Here is a 15,989-nt window from a genome sequence, read left to right as displayed (position 1 = left end):
GAAATTTTTTTTCCTAACCAGAAGAACATCAGATCATCCCTCTTTCTTTTTCCTGATAACTTCCTTGACTAGTTGGTGGTTAGAATGATCTGAAAATGACCAGCAGGTGGTGCAGTTGTAACAAAATGAATTCATGTTAAAAGGATATGTAGCCTTCAGTGGGGCAAATTCACTAAGCGCCGAACGCTAGCGTTAATTTGCTAGCGTTGGGCATTTTCGTTACTTCGCAAATTCACTAACGAACGCTGGCGTAGATTCGCTAGTGTTACTTCGCACCCTTACGCCTGGCGAATTTTCGCTACGGACGTAACTACGCAAATTCACTAACACGCGCAGTGTACTGAACGCTACCTTTTACGCTAGACTTCCTTCGCCACCTCAGACCAGGCGAAGCGCAATAGAGTAGATAGGGATTGCTTCAAAAAAAGTCAAAATTTTTTCTAAGTCCCAAAAAACGCTGGCGTGTTTTCTACATTATGGGTGATAGGCTGAAAAAGATCGAAAATTTTTTTGGGGCTCCCCTCCTTCCCCCCTACATTTCCTAACTCATGGCAACTTACCTATACAGTGGGCACATGTGTAGGGCAAAATAAAATTTTTATTTGATGTTTTGAAGGTTTTCTAGCCATTTGTAGTGATTCTACGTATTCCTCCATTGAAATTTGGCGCCGTATGCTAATCAACCATCACTAGCGTAACTTCGCTTCACTTAGCGAATCAACGCTAGCGCAACTTCGCAATCTTACGCTACCTCTGTGCGCAACTTCGGATTTTAGTGAATTTGCGGAGCACTGGCGAAACTACGCCTGGCGAAGTGTGGCGAAGTGCGGCGAAGCGAGGCGAAGTTGCGCCTGGCGCAACTACGAATGTTAGTGAATTTGCCCCAATATCTTGGAATGAAAAAAAAAAAATAATGAATGTAGATTACATTGCAAAAGTGCTTAGACCAGCACCCTCATCAATTGTACATTCACTTATTTTCCCTTATGCTTTAATGGATACCCATTCTGACCTTCTAAATATATTTTTTATCTTTTACAGTGTCTGTTCACGATAGCTTATTTACAAAAATAGGGCATGATGCAAATTTCCAAAAAGTGGCATAAAATGCAATATTTTACATTTTGTACCTTGTCATTAGAAATGTCCAGACCTGCCTACATTTGTCAGTGCTGCATACAAAACAGTTGCAAGGAGATAGCACATGGGTGTCCATTTATTGTAGATTATCACACTGCACAAATAATATAACTGCCACATTAATTATTAATGCAATCATACAGTCCAGCCATTCCAGCATCCTTCTCTCATCTGTGTATAGCACCCAAGGCAAAGCTGCCACAGTCAGTGGCAGGTCCTAAGATGGGGAAGTCCGATCATTCGATGATTCTTTGCAACTATGGCCAGCTTTAGTCTGAAACTGAGCATTGCCGTGTTTTCAGAAGAGGGTCACCTAACAGCACAGATGCCTAGGGGCAAATTCACTAAGATTCGTAGTTGCGCCAGGCGTAACTTCGCCGCACTTCGCCACACTTCGCCAGGTATAGTTTCGCCAGCGCTCCGCAAATTCACTAAAATCCGAAGTTTCCGCTCAGGGGTAGTGTAAGGTCACGAAGTTGCACTAGCGTTGATTCGCTAAGCGAAGCGAAGTTACGCTAGCGATAGTTAATTTGCATACGGCGCCAAATTCAAATTTCAATGGAGGAATACGTACAATCACTACACAAGCCTGGGAAACCTTCAAAACATCAAATAAAATTTTTTTTTTGCCCTACACATGTGCCCACTGTATAGTTAAGTTGCCATGAGTCAGGAAATGTAGGGGGGAGCCCCAAACATTTTTTCGATCTTTTTCAGCCTATCACCCATAATATAGAAAAAATGCCAGCGTTTTTTGGGACTTTGGGAAAATTTTGGGACTTTTTTGGGAAAATTTGAACTTTTTTTGAAGCAATCCCTATCTACTCTATTGCGCTTCGCCTGGTCTGAGGTGGCGAAGGAAGTCTGGCGTAAAAGGTAGCGTTCAGTACAATGCGTGCGTTAGTGAATTTGCGTAGTTACGTCCGTTGCGCAAATTCGCCAGGCGTAAGGGTGCGAAGTAACACTAGCGAATTTATGCCAGCGTTCGTTAGTGAATTTGCGAAGTAACGAAAATGACCAACGCTAGCGAATTGACGCTATCGTTAGGCGCTTCGGCGCTTAGTGAATTTGCCCCCAAGTCTTTCAAGTGAATCTCGAAGGGATTAATAGAGAGAGCCAAGGGTATAGCTTTAAAAAGTTACAAAACTGGCAAATTGTCAGTATTCCTTTTGGTTGATTGACAAATGGGCAAATAGGTCCCTTTTAGCTTTAAACCAATTTCAGCAATGAAAGTGCAGAAACTTCACATTTATTTTGTTAGATGAAAAGAAACGTACCATTTCCCACCTCAGCTGAGCATTGCTTAACTTCTGATTCCCAAAACAAATCAAGCCGTCGTTAACACTCAGCCGTCTAATATCTAATAACTCTGAGCTGAATTATTGAAGGCTTAGCCTCATTACTTGCGGTTTGGAACAACTCAGGAAACGGCTCGGCTTCTAACAGATGTGCTTTAACATTAATTTTTCAAAGAAGCAAAACCCGGTTCTCATTTCATGTTTCACCTTACAGAAATGGTTAGGTAACTGTTGCTTATTAACATAAGGCTCAGGCTCATTGACTTGCTCAGCATCTTTATCTCTGTGTGTTTTTCTTGGATTTATCTGCATGAATCATTATATCCTTCATGAAAGCAGCTGTCTTCAGGGGGGGTCCAAATAGGGACCCCTGCCCAGCATGCAAGTTGTAGAAGTTACACATTATTTATTAGTGAAAAGCAGTTGTGCTGGAATTCTGGGGAAAATGCTGTATAAAAACATGTTAATTAGATTCCAAATTGGCACTTTGCACAATGCACAAGCCTCATATGTAAGCTCTAAAGAGTTTCTGAAGTTTTCCTTTTTGTTCCTGTTCCTGTTTCCTTTTTATGTTTCAAGATTATAATTACAATTACATTCCAGTTGCTAAAGAGCTACAGGGTAATGTTCCCTTACTTAGTTGAGTAACAGATAAACTCTATGCTGCTTTGGTCTTTGCATTTAATACAGATAGACAATGAGCATAATATTCATAGTGCCCAAGTGGGAAGAGCCTGTAACATATATATAGATGATAGATAGATAGATAGATAGATAGATAGATAGATAGATAGATAGATAGATAGATAGATAGATCGATCGATAGATATTATTGAGAGTGAGAAAGAGAGACTCACTTCAGTCCTGCTACACTAATTGTTAGAAACTTGCCTGGTGGTCTATTGGGCGTGCAACGGGGACGGGGAACTCTCTCCCTGGTCCTCTAACACTAAGACCTGGCAGCACCCGAGTAGAGGAGGGCTCCTCCCGAAGCCAAAGGTGGTTGTGATAGGCGGAAGAGTGAGTCGCGACCGGGATCTTGGAGTCAGTTCTGGATTTGGGACTCTGTTAGTAACACTAGTATTGCACACAGTGAGCTTCATTAAAGGGATACTGTCATGGGAAAACATGTTTTTTTCAAAACACATCAGTTAATAGTGCTGCTCCAGCAGAATTCTGCACTGGAATCCATTTCTCAAAAGAGCAAACAGATTTTTTATATTTAATTTTGAAATCTGACACAGGACTAGACATATTGTCAGTTTCCCAGCTGCCCCAGTCATGTGACTTGTGCCTGGAATTACTTTCTGGCAGGCTGTTTGTTATCTCTCCTACTTAATGTAACTGAATCAGTCTCAGTGGGACTTGGCTTTTACTATTGAGTGTTGTTCTTATATATACCAGGCAGCTGTTATCTTGTGTTAAGTAGTTGCTATCTGGTTACCTTCCCATTGTTCTGTTGTTAGGCTGCTGGGGGGGGAGGGGTGATATCACTCCAACTTACAGCAGTAAAGAGTGACTGAAGTTTATCAGAGTACAAGTCACATGACCAGGGGCAGCTGGGAAATTGACAATATGTCTAGCCCCATGTCAGATTTCAAAATTAAATATAAAAAAATGTGTTTGCTCTTTTAAAAAACGGATTTCAGTGCAGAATTCTACTGGAGCAGCTCTATTAACTGAAACGTTTTCAGGAAAAAAAAATTCCCATGACATTATCCCTTTAATCAAGCAGCTTTGTGGTGCAAGAAGCTGAAATGGGTGCAATTTAGCATCTAGGGAATAGGAAGCCCTATCCATAACATATGCCTTTCAGCACCAGTTTTAATGGTTCCCAGTGCCTGTAAAAAAAATGATCACAGAAACTGAAGCTCTTTTTAACTTTATGGAAGCATGATTTGTTTCTAAAAGTTGGTACAAATGTTGCAGGCCATGCATGGACACTTGCATTCTGGGAACAGGAAATTATTGTTAATTAAAGATATCAGCACCAATTATTTTACCCTTTGCATATTACCGCCCGCTAGTAGATGATGGGCAGCATATTATTTCCAGCAGCATGTCTCTCCAATTGTTCTTCTCCTACAGCCATATCTATTTTCAGCAGCCTTACCCCTAGTCTGTATCCTCATCACGCTGTCTTTGTAGGCACCCTAGAGTCCTGCTATGTTTCCAACAATTTAAATACTATTGGTATAACTTAAGACTTGCCTTATCTTTATAAAAAAGCCTTTGAGTCTTTAAATTATTATGGAACCTGAGGGTGACATACACAGGTAGACGGTACATTCTCCTTTATATTCTTTCATGTTGAATAACGTTACCCTTTTAGTTCCAGAGATGTGATGAAAATAAGTTTAAAACAAATCTAAGATTCATCCTTGCATTGGGATAAACAACATTTTATCTTTGTGTTTTTTCTTCTGAGTTTGAATCTGTTTGAGGGCAGAGATTAGAAAGAGACCAGACAGAACCAATGCTGCAGATATGAGAATGAGACTGGATAAGTGATGCCACCTTAGGCAGCCATGAGCTCTAGGAAGGAGCCCAAGATTAACACATCATTCATAAGCAGCTTTCACGGTTTATTATCTCTGGAAAGAAGCTGAACAGAAAGTAGCAATCAGGTAGGGTTGTCCTTATTAACAAAAAACATCCTTGAAGCAGTTGGTAGATATCACTCTAATGTTATTTATCTAGCAATATATTCTGCTGGTCAAGAGAAGAGCTGCCTCTTCTACAGGCAAATATTATCTCATATTCTGATTGAAGCATGGTCTTGTTTTTTATAAAAAAACATGTTCAGACATTTTTATATTGGTTACAGTCTTTGCCCATGACAATACATGGGAGTAATGTGGTGTTCCCCCCATAGTCAAGCAGTGCTGATGTTATCACACTCATGCTGTTGGGAGGCCAGCACAAGTAATTGTCACTATGCCCCAAGTGTCATGAAAATTTTATATTGAAAAACCGGCAACACATTATTAACACAAATGCAGGTACAAGACAAGGTAGAAGCTATACACTGGCACAGGTAGGGTTAGCTGGCAGGCACGTCAATAGACTGGCAGGGTAATAAGGCAAAACAAGATGAAGGTACTGATAACAGTTAACAGTCAGACAAGAAAGGGACAGTCTAAGACAAGACACAGCAATGGTTAACAAGGCTCAGTTTCTACAACAGATTAAGACAGGGAGTGTAGAACAAGGTCATTTTGTCCTTATTAACATAAAAGTTCCTTGAAGCAGTTGGTAGATGTCACTCTAATGTTATTTATCTAGCAATATATTCTGCTGGTCAGGAGTAGAGCTGCCGCTTCTATAGGCAAATATTGTCTCATGTTCTGATTGAAGTACGGTCTTGTTTTCTTTTTATAAAAAATATGTTCAGACATTTTTATATTGGTTACAGTCTTTCATGACAAGACATGGTTGTAATGTATTTTTACCTGGACTTGTAATGAGAACTTTATAGTAACCTTATCAGCCTTGCCTGTCTTGTCAGTACTGTCTGGCTACCTTACGGGGCCCATTTACTTAGCTCGAGTGAAGGAATAGAAGAAAAAAAACTTTGAATTTCGAATGGTCAAATTTGGCTATTTTGACCATCGAATAGGCTACTTAGACCTTCGACTACGACTTCAAATCGAATGATTTGTCCTAAAAATAGTTCGACTATTCGACCATTTGATAGTCAAAGTACTGTCTCTTTAAATAATGCTTCGACCCCCTACTTCGCCACCTAAAACCTACCAAGGCCATTGTTAGCCTATGGGGAAGGTCCCCATATGCTTCCTAACAATTTTCTGATCGAAGGAAAATCCTTCAATCGATGGATTAAAATTCTTCGAATCATTCGATTTTTCCTTCGCTCGTGCGATCGTAGGAAATTCGCTAAATCCTTCCACTACATTCGGCAGTCGAATATCGAGGGTTAATTTACCCTCGATATTCGACCCTATGTAAATTTGCCCCTACATGTCTTCCCTTTTCCAGTGCTTGCCTTGCCTTTTCTGTCTTTTCAAGTGATTGTCTTGCCCCATGCTGTCTGTTTTCCAGTCACTCTCTTTTTCCCAATCTAGAAGCCAATAGCCTTATCATGGGATCCCAGAATGTATTAGAACTACAGAAGAAGCAAATCCTGTGATTGCAGGAAGTATAGGGGGGCCAGTAGGCAAATTCAGTGTATGTTTATAAAAAAATGTCTTATTTCAAAGGTCTAAGGGACCCTAAAATGATTTTGCTGTGGGCCCAATAACTTCTTGGTACGCCACTGCTAGATGTGTAAAAGCTAGCTAGGTCCTGATGGTCTATGGCCAGCCAAGCCAACCCTTGATAAATTCAAGGGATTTCCATCTCTTGACTTTACAATCAAGGAGGCCTAACTAGCAAACTATAGCAGTCATAATCCAGTAGCTGCTTTTCTCATTGCATTGCTTTGGTTCAGGGCAGGGCCGGAACTAGGGGTAGGCAGAGTAGGCACGTGCCTAGGGTGCAAAGCTGGGAGGGCGCCAGGCACGTACCTCCTTTGTCGCCTACCCCAAGTTCCCTTCTCTGCCCGACTCTCTACATTTCTTCTCACTTTTTGCGCTTCTGCACATGCACGAAAACTTCAATTCACGGATGCGCACTATATCGCAAATGCTTGCATGCACACACAAGCACAAATTTGCGCATGCTAAACAGGTGCCGGGCCTGCCTAGGGCCCGGCACTGGTTCGGGGTTCAACTCCAAGCCCTAAAACCTGCCGAATTACTAAATCAATGGGAGAGGTCCAGGGATTAATTTGGAGATGTTTGCAGCCTTCCTGACATTTGAGTTTTTTTCTGAGAAAAATCTCAAATTGAGTTTGATCAAATTCAAATCGAATTCAATTTGAGTTTTCGCGTTGTTTAAGGTTTTATTAATTCAATTTTATTAATACATTTTCAGGAGTCCAGTTTTCGAATTTATGGGAGTTTAAAAAAACTTGCATAAAGTCGAAGTTCGAGCCTTGATAAATGTGCCTCCCCGTTTCTACTTTCTTGCTGTATCCTTGTGGATTTCCTCCTACTCAATACACAGAGGTAGGTTAACTTCTAATAAAACATCTGTGTGCGGAGATGTGAAATTAGATTGTAAGCTTCATCATTGGGGCAGAGACTGATGTAAATGATGAGCAAACTCTGAAGTGCCGTATAAAAGTTTTGACACTATACAAAGAATGGATGCAAATAATTATAACATTAATTCAACACCATCAAAATTATTTCACATTATTGAGCTTTTTATTAATACATTCATTTTCCTGATACCTGTAGTAAATATAGGAAGAAATATTTTGCCACTTGGGGAATGTTTTAAAACTTTTTACCCATAAAGTGGATCACCGTACCAGAGGCCACCTCTTCAGACTAGAAGAAAAGAACTTTCATTTGAAGCAACGTAGGGGGTTCTTCACAGTCAGGACAGTGAGGTTGTGGAATGCACTGCCGGGTGATGTTGTGATGCTGATTCAGTTAATGACTTTAAGAATGGCTTGGGTGATTTTTTGGACAGACATAATATCAAAGGCTATTGTGATACTAAGCTCTATAGTTAGTATAGGTATGGGTATATAGAATTTATGTGAGGGTATGGAGGGGTCGTTGTGAATGAAGCTGGGTTTCATTTGCAGGGTGAATTTGATGGATTTTGGTCTTTTTTTTAACTCAACTTAACTTTGTAACCATGTAACTATGAGTCTTTCATCTGCCTAGTCATTTATTCAGGCAAAGATGGCGGCAAAGAAGCATAGTGTTTAATAGAAATACACTATGGGACTAGACTGGCAATATCTTGTTAGTAAATACTATCATCATCAGAACAATTATTTATATCTGTTTTCTGTTGTTGTGAGCACATTTAGACTCAAGCAAATGGTCGATGGAGCTTTGCAGAATAAAAAGTATCAATAGCTTGATTTAAAGTGCTTTGCTTTTTTTGTGCCTTCTCTAAACAGATGATCTCTGACATTTTTCTTTCCTTCACTCAGGGTCACACACAGGGAACTATCTATTGGCAGCTGAATGTTATCATTCACTGTTGTAAGAAATGGCCAAACTAATGAGCCTATTAGGTGTTTTCATTTTTTTTATATATATAAATATATATATTTTTTTCAATAAACCATGGAAGAGCACGGCCTTGCATGGCAATGTTTTCAAAGAAGACAACGATAGAACACAATAGTAAAAGAAAATTAAAATAAGGGCCAAACCATACAAAACTTAAAGTGGACCTGTCACCCAGACACAAAAATCTGTATAATAAAAGTCCTTTTTAAATTAAACATGAAATCCAATTTCTATTTTTTATTAAAGCATTCATAGCTGTTGTAAGTTCATTTAAAAAATCTCAGCTGTCAATCAAATATTGTCTGACACTCCTCTATGCCCTGGGCATAGAGGGAGGGCAGACAATTACTTTCACTTTCCATTCACCACTTACTAGATGTCACTGCTCTCCTCATATTTCTCCTTTCTGTGTAGTCAGGGCATGGGGATGGACATCAGGTCCCCATTCTAGTGCACAAACAAGATTCTGAGATGATGCAAGGCTTGTCTTAATAACAGTGTCCACAAAATGGCTCCTGCCTGCTTGCTATAATTATGAATTCCCAGACTGATGGAAACAATATTCAAATAATTTATATAGTGTAATTAAAGTTCATTTTGCTTGACTAATGTGATAAAATAGGATTTTGAATAATTTTTTTGGGTCCCCTTTAATTAAAGGATTCCAGCACTGCATAAAAATAATCAGTGTGTGTTAAAACCAATGTGCTTGAAGGAGAGGAAAGAGGAATCTGAAATATATTTATAGATTCAGTCAGTAGCATAACTATAAAGGAACAGACTCCATGGCTGCAGGGGCCCTGGGGAACGGGGGGCCCGGACCATAGGGTCTGCTTTCTCCATAGTTTTGAAGAATTCCTCCGGGGATTGGGGCAGGTAGGCAATGCTGTGCGCTGGGCCCCGCTGATGAATTTATTGGCAGGGAGGCCCAGTACACACCAGGTACACCACTGGATACAGTAAAGACAGCCAGGACAGTTTTTGAAGTATGTTTTTGAAGTGTGGGAGGAAACCAGAGTTCCCAAAGGAAACCCACTCAGAGAGACCATACAACTCCTAACTAGGGGCACTAACAACCACAAAGTTTATTGATCCAAAGAATGTAATGTAACACCTATTTGGGCTGCATAGCACACAAATAGTTAAACTGTCCAGCTAGCAGTAGAAGCATGGGTTACACGCGACTTCACACAACAGGGTCAGGGCCTTCGCCATGTGGAAGTGTTCCCTCTATGGTGTAGTGCAACTACATCCCCCAGGCTACTGTGCATACAACAAAAGATGGGCGCCAGGAGGTTCTTGCAGTAAAACATAAAACGGTTTATTAACTATGCACGAGGCAAGTGACCACAGGTTTAGTAGTCACGCAGGAGCTGAGGCAATAGCACATTTCTCACACAGAGCTGCAGGCATTAGGCATTTCTCACAGAGGAAAGATCTCCATTAGGCATTTGCAGTATTCACACACATTCCCTCCTGGAAGTTGTCAGGAAAGCAGCTTCTACCCTACAGTCCCTCTTCACTGAGGTCCCTGACTGGAGGCAACACATAAAGCCTCTGGGAAGCTACTCCCTTACTGCAAATCCTTGTTGGAGCTTCAGCTGCTCTTTCTCTCTCACCTCTCTGCCTTTCTCTCCTAGAGAGACTATAACAAGTCTGCCCTAGTGCAACTATTCCTCATTCACGGGGTTACCTGGTCCCCGACTTCTTCTTCCAAAGCACATGGACCTTTCTGGGCCTAGCTGTGCCCAGGCTCCCCTGAGCACACCCAGCTGGATCACCATCCACAGGCCAAAGAGGAAGTGGCCACTCCCTACACACACTATATAGCAGTGTAGCAGGGGAGTGTCATTCTCTCCTGGCAGATCACTCTAAGAAAAAGGTGGGGGCCTTAAAGCTGCAGGGCAGATTACCCAGTAGGGGTCCCTACAGTAATAAAAGGAGGTTTTAGCTGTAGATAATGCAGGAAATATTGCACTCCTGTATAACACTCGTATATTAGACATTACATGAGTATATAAAGGTATACTTTTCAGCAATGTGTAATTAAATGACCTGCATTAAAACCTGTTTGTTTAGACTGACAGTGCTGCTTTCCGCTGTCTCCAGACTCTGCACATCAGTCAACTCTGCTGTCAGGTCCCAGCAGGTCAGGTTCGGGTTGAACCGACGTCTCCTCTGGCCAACGTCCCCACGCCAGCGCCTGTTACTAGCGCGGGCGCATGTTCTAATGCACGCATGCTATTTAGCGCAGGTGCGCGTTCTGACATGCGTCCTGGGGTTAAAAGGCCATTTAGGCCTAGGCTCAATGCGAGGTGATCATCTCTACTGACACTAAGCGTATTTACTACTGATGATTATTCTGATTACGACTACGGCTTGTTCCTGACTATTCTTCTGATTATCCCTGGATTCCTGTGTTTGTGATTCCTGATCTCAACCTTGGCTTCCCTGACTACTCTGCTGGATTTTCCTCAATTGGCACCTGCTTCCTGATCGTTCTCTGTGTATGACCCGGCCTGTCCCTGACTTCGTCTCTTCAACTGCAGATAAGTGCTGCGTCCTTATTACAAACTGTTATTCTGCGGACTCACTTAGCACTCCTGCTATTCCTTATCTGGGACCGTCCTGTACCAACTTTCAGGGCACAGCTCAGTGGGAAGCGTGGGGTAGGCTCATACCTTCAGACTCGCCTTGATACCTGACATCTGCTCTGTAATATGTAGAGAAGGATATCATTAGCACAATTCCTTTTTACCAAACAAAACTCTGATGCGGGGGTTCAGATGGAATCATCACAAGCAAATGCTCTGTGAAGTCAATCAGGATGCCTGTTAACAATAATAATAATACTACCATTCTAGCCTCATATTCAGCACACCAACAGATCAAAGTCTAGACCGAGCAACGCAGAATGAGAAGGTAAATGATACAAAAACATACTAAATATCAATTCGGATGTGACCTTATCCTTCTCTTCTTATGCCCAAAATTACAGAGTAAAGCAGAGTAGCGGAAAACAATTTATATTTCTAAAATGCAATAATTTTCCTGTGAGTGGTTCTTTGGGTTACTTTTAAAAGGTAAATTCCAAACATGCTTGTGTTTCATCATTAATCTTAATTTTTCGTTATTATTTTCATTTTAGAAATACAGTTCTGTAGCCGCCATAGTGATGAATAATATGGCCACTTTACCATGGCAATGCTGAACCGACACTGGTGCATCTCAAGGGTGACATGATCATGAATCCCAATGAATCTGTCCCAAGCCAAGAGAACGACACGCTCAGTAGTAATGAATTAAATATCAGAGACAGCTGGAGATGGTTGAGAAAAGTAAATCACATGCTTTAATTACATGGAAGAGTCTGTTAAGTGTTCTTTGTCTTATGCATTCATTTCCTTTCCACACCCAATTGGTTTTAATGGAACAGTAGACAGAGCAAGCCTGGAAGGGAGATATGACTTGGTCTGAATAGGGGGTATTTTCTTCCTACCTGGAAGCATTAATCTAAAGATTACAGTAAAATTGTATTCTATTTGATACACCCCAATTCCATTCTAAAATATGTTGTGATATTTTCTCAACCAATGATTAAAGTCCTTTACAAAGCACTATTTTTGCATTGTAAATTTATGAAGAACCAAACTCTCCTGTCTTAAAATATCTTTGGGGAAGTTTATTAATGTTTTTTTTTATTTATTCTTTGTAAAACTACTATTTTAGATATATACTGTTCGATTGTTCCTCCTCCTGCAAGAGAATCTGCTTGACTTCATGAAGTTTGATCTAAGCTAATACATGAGGCAGCATTCCTGACCATGTCTGACAGTTACATTGTTCATCTGACACCAGCAAACAGTGGGTTGTACCAATAGGAGCCATCACAGGCTCGGGGCCAGCCAATTAGACAGTACTGCAATTTCTAAGGTTCATTGGAATGTGCATATGCAACAGCATTTGTTTTGCTGAATCACAGATACAACTTGGAGTATGGTAGCTGCATTTCTGGGGGAAAAATTATGTATTTTTGAATCTTAAAATTACCTTTGCCTCAATAGTTGCTGTAGGGTTTCTTGCAAATTTGAATAAGCAAAGTGCAAAAAAGGATGCAGTTTAACTAAGTAGCTTCCCCCAAAAAGATATCACTGACTGCATTAATCGTTGTATTATCAAGATGGAGGTACGTAGACGACCTCCTCCTGCCCCCTATATGTCCCCTAACTTGCATACCCAATAAAAAAATCTTGTGCTTGGTGCAGAAAACAGCAACAGAAGACATAGCCTGCAAACACTTTTGTGCTTCTTAGCACACCCAGTGACCCAGGGAATAAAAAGTGACCCTTCATGTCTGAAGGCTTATGGGTCTTGTATCTGCTATGGAAATGTATTGCCAAGTTTGCAAGTTCACTTACACAAGTTCTCTCAGCTATGGAACTTTTGGAAGCCCCTACATTTGTCTACTCTTTCTTGGAGGGAGGTAGAAATGTAGCCAATTAAATGAACAGCAACATCAATTTTTTTTCACCCATTGGAGTCTATGGCCATCATTGGAGAAAAAATTCACTCATCACTATACTAGTTGCTTTCTTTGTACATTTGGTGCCCAGGGCCGGATTTACATAGTGGGCACCCCTAGGCCCATTGCCGTCTGTCGCCCCTGTCCCCTCCCCTATATTCGTGCAAATTTTCATCATCTGGACTGGAGCAATGGGGATTAGAGCACAGAAAATTGAATAAATGATTGTATCTCCAGCGCATCCAGTGTCGGACTGGGACTACCAGGGGCCCACCCAAAAACCTTTGACTAGGGGCCCACCAATTAATCTTAGACCAGGGGCCCACTCTTAGTACTATTATTCTTCCTTTCCTCGCTCATCTATTCTCCTTTTCTTTACATACTATAATCTATTATTTCATCTATTTAGCCACTTTGTTCTCATAGAAATAGGGAATGGCGATGAAATAGGCCAAATGTCTAGCAGCATGAGGGCCCACTGACACCTTGGCCCACCGGGACTTTTCCTGGTATCCCTGTGGGCTAGTTCGTCACTGAGCGCATCCCCAGTGTTTTTGAACCAATGTGGGAGTGGTTGGGCAGCATGCCGCCCCCATAAAATCCTGCCGCCCTAGGCCCGGGCCTAGGTGGCCTTTCCACAAATCCGGGCCTGTTGGTGCCCCCTCAACAGTTTTTGGAAGTAGTGTTACTGATATTGCTCACTAGAGTCCTGTGTAGAAGTTTTACCTCAAGACACCAGCATGGAAGGGTGGCTCCTGCCTCAAATACCTATTTAAAGTGGTTTCTAGAAACATAGACCGGAACATGGTGGTAGTCTTGATCTCCATCTGGAAGAGGTTACAGTTAACAGTTTCTGGTGCATCCATCAGTGAATATGCCTCCACAAATGCCATCTTGCCAAACAGGCTGGAAGAACCACATAGTCTGTTAAAAGAACTGTGTGTGCAACTTAATAATGACTAAATAGACTGCATTTATTTTCTAAAACCGATTCACACATCATAGCACCTTTGATCTGTAACACAAATATTCAGAAGCTAGTGATGAGCAAATTTTTTCGCCAGCAATGAATTGGGAACTAAATTCTGCATTCTGCCATCTGTACATTTCGCAAAACTGAGGCAAACATTTAACATGGAAAAGTTCACCGCAGCAAAAAATCGCCAAGACAAAAATGTCACAGAGACAAAAAAGTCGCCATAAGCAAAAACACCCATTGACTTTTAATGCGTTTGGACAAAAAAGTCGCTGAGACAAACTAATTTGAACCCACACATGAATAACTATTATACCTTTCCTCAGATAAAGCCATTGACTTGGGATATTTAACTTACCTAGCAAACTTCATTTTATGCTTAATTCTTTTTTAGAAGAACCCTAAAATAATTCCTACCTGTCTACACTATTGCAGTATGTTAAAGCTATTTATAAAGCATATTTATGTCATGTGCAGCAAATGACTTTGAAAACACTGCACCATATCTCATTGTTTTCATTGAGCCTCCTTAAAGGGATACTGTCATGGGAAAAACATTTTTTTCCAAAATGAATCAGTTAATAGTGCTGCTCCAGCAGAATTCTGCACTGAAATCCATTTCTCAAAAGAGCAAACAGATTTTTTTATATTCAATTTTGAAATCTGACATGGGGCTAGACATTTTGTCAATTTCCCAGCTGCCCCTGGTCATGTGACTTGTGCCTGCACTTTAGGAGAGAAATGCTTTCTGACCAGGGACAGCTGGGAAATTGACAAAATGTCTAGCCCCATGTCAGATTTCAAAATTGAATATAAAAAAATCTATTTGCTCTTTTGAGAAATGGATTTCAGTGCAGAATTCTGCTGGAACAGCACTATTAACTGATTCATTTTGGAAAAATTTTTTTTCCCATGACAGTATCCCTTTAAAATAGCAAAGCTGTAGTCTGTATTTCATACGATACATTGACTGTCTAGTAATAATGGCTGGCAACCCATGGGATCTTTCCTGTGTTTCAATTCTTGCTATAAATCTCATGTTCATGCACATATTGAGAGATATTCAGTTCAGAGTTGGCACAGTAATGCCTTATTTACTGTTAGTACCACCATTAACCATTATGTTAGACTTGGCGAATTTCTGTGCAGCCCGTTTAATCACTTCTGAAGAAAGCAGGAAAAAGTGCTGCAGATGCTTGTTAGGTTGGGTGTTTATTAGTATTTAGCATTTGGGGCACCAACCGCCGTCTATTAATTTCACAGAGAAGTCCGGGGCTTGAAACAAGCAGCTGCTTCTCTCCTCTCAGAACGAAGCCCTCTGGAAAGCAGCAGTGTGTTATTATAATAGAAGATGTGTATTTTCCTTAAGCCCTTAGCCACCGGCATGTCATTTATCTCACTTCTCTGCTGCGCTAATTAGAAAAGTTTCTTTATTCTGACTGAGGATTTATTACTGAAAAATATTCAAGTTGTAAAATGTTAGTTTTACTGTATCACAACCAACTAGATCCATCCAGAAGTTCTCTCGGGACAAAAATGATTCAGCTTGAAAAAATAAAATAAATGAATTAACAAAAAGGACATTTTCAGTTTTTAGTTTGCCTGTAAAAAAGAAAGTGAAATTTGTGGCCAAAGTGGGTTCTGAGCAAAGAAGAAAGCCAGGGACCTGAATTAGAACACCATCTAAAGCCAGGGATGTCCAACCTGTGACTATACAGTTACAACTCTTAGCATCCATTAATACCCAGAGACTTTTGTTGTCATGGCACCCTCTCCCTCCAGGTACCCAGGGCAACTGCTCTTATCCCTCCCTAAAACTGCCTTGGCCTAAGACATATTTTAAAGGGTGATGATGCCTTTATTTTCCTTTAAAGAGGTAGCATTGGGCGTATATCTGCTGATAGAAAAATCCAGTGTAGAATAAGCCACATCTCTCATATCCCTTTCTTATAATT

This window comes from Xenopus laevis, chromosome 3L, assembly GCF_017654675.1.
Source record: "Xenopus laevis strain J_2021 chromosome 3L, Xenopus_laevis_v10.1, whole genome shotgun sequence".
NCBI lineage: Eukaryota > Metazoa > Chordata > Amphibia > Anura > Pipidae > Xenopus > Xenopus laevis.
Note: the sequence above shows the minus strand (reverse complement) of the source record.